Here is a 1,949-nt window from a genome sequence, read left to right as displayed (position 1 = left end):
GGTGTATGCCAATAGCATGAAAAACGTGGGCGGGGTGCTCAACCCTCTTGCTATTGTAATAATTAAGAAATTAATCAAGTAGATTAGCCATCATGGATGCTCATATTGGCGGCATGGTTCTTAAAAATTGGAATGGAATGGCTAGTATTGATCAGATCAAAGTGACATTGATTTTGAACAATCTCTGAACTTTTAACCTTTTCGATTCTATTCCACATATATGATTCAAAGTTAAAATCATAATAAACATTGATTTAGAAAAAAATAATAGATTTATCTAATACAATTCAATCCAGTCTTTTCCAAAACTGTCACCCCTAATCGATCCCATGACGATTTCAGAGTTTTAGAACCTTGCTGGGGGCAGATTTAACTCGACCACCGATCCGTGTCACTCGATTAAATATAATCTTGTCCGTTCATAATCGTATAAATCGAACGGTCAAAATCTCTTCCACCAAAAATTCAAAATCTATATAACTCTTCCCGCCTTCCTCAAATAGTCACGAAGTCGCTCTCTTCCTCTCTCTGCGATCTCTTTTCGGTTTCTAGTTTTCTGCTTCTGCTTTCGCTTCTGTTTTTGGAGATAGAAATGGCTAGAACAAAGCAAACAGCAAGAAAATCCACGGGAGGAAAGGCTCCTCGCAAGCAGCTTGCAACGAAGGCAGCTAGGAAATCAGCTCCGGCAACCGGAGGTGTAAAGAAACCCCATCGATTTAGGCCTGGAACAGTTGCCCTTCGAGAGATCAGAAAGTAACAGAAAAGTACAGAATTGTTGATACGGAAGCTGCCCTTTCAGCGACTCGTCCGTGAAATCGCTCAGGACTTCAAGACCGATCTTCGATTCCAGAGCAGTGCCGTTTCTGCTCTACAAGAGGCTGCTGAGGCTTATCTTGTGGGTCTCTTTGAGGATACAAATCTTTGTGCTATTCATGCCAAGAGGGTCACTATTATGCCTAAAGATATCCAGCTCGCTCGTAGGATCCGGGGTGAAAGAGCTTAGGGGCGGTGTGTTGTTGCTTATCATTCTCTCTTTCTTCTTGGTCTTTTTCAGGTGATATAAATTCGTGGGTCTTAAGTGTTAAATGGTTGTTATTCTGGGTTTTTGGCCTTCTAGTTTTGGAGTTAGGACTGTGATGCATCTGTAAGCAAACTATGAGCAAGCAAAATGTGCAGTCTTCTTAGATTTGCAGCAAATTCTTGAGAAATGAAAATTTGAAGATGGTTTCTGTCATTCTCTTTTTTTTTTAATTACTAATTAATTAATTTTAATTACTACTGATGAATTTTTAAACATCTTACTCTTCTGAGTTTGGAGTAGTGTAATGTGGATGCATCTCTAAGCAAACCACAAGTAATTAAAATGTTTGAATGAACTTGGATGGTGTTTGCACTCAAGGAGTTCGACAATGGCAAAATGGGGTTGGCATACTTTTGGTCTTCACTCTATTATCCTACACAGAATTTCAGTCAGCTAAGATTAAGATTCTTTGATCTACTCCGTTTGGTCCTGTAGTGATAAATAAATTTTGAAGAGACAGGCAGAGTTCAAGCCTTCCATCACTGTTGTTGATTAGTTGTAAAAGGCATGTGGAGGGGGATTAGATGGTTTTTTAGGAAGTAGTGGATCAGATCAGATGAAGAATTTCAGTGGTTCAAGCAGGTACCAAACCATGATGGAAGTGGAGTTGGGAAAGGGCTGCAGAAGGGGGTGGGGCGGGAGAGCTGGGGTGATGGGCTGAGGAGGTAGAGTGGTCCTCCTATCCTTCTTTTCTTGGAGGTATGATGTCTTGAATTCTATCTGTGGCAAAAGTGGGTTGATTTCAAAGGGATGTTAAGAAGCCTAATGCATTGGGGTCCTGAAATTTTAGGGACTGTATGGGCATTTTGGTAAATTTCATGTATAATGTTTTGCTCTATATAATTGTAGTGAGTATTTTTCCTTTGTA

The 1,949-nt window shown here is 40.0% G+C and overlaps 1 pseudogene; it reads left to right on the top strand.

Annotated features, from left to right (window-relative positions):
- The first annotated feature begins 508 nt into the window (after positions 1 to 508).
- Positions 509 to 1,234, top strand: LOC122065978 (annotated as a pseudogene).
- Positions 1,235 to 1,949: the final 715 nt, after the last annotated feature.

The sequence above is a fragment of the Macadamia integrifolia genome, unplaced genomic scaffold (genome assembly GCF_013358625.1).
Source record: "Macadamia integrifolia cultivar HAES 741 unplaced genomic scaffold, SCU_Mint_v3 scaffold2169, whole genome shotgun sequence".
In the NCBI taxonomy this organism is placed as follows: Eukaryota; Viridiplantae; Streptophyta; class Magnoliopsida; order Proteales; family Proteaceae; genus Macadamia; species Macadamia integrifolia.
Note: the sequence above shows the minus strand (reverse complement) of the source record. Positions and strands in the feature narration are given on the sequence as shown.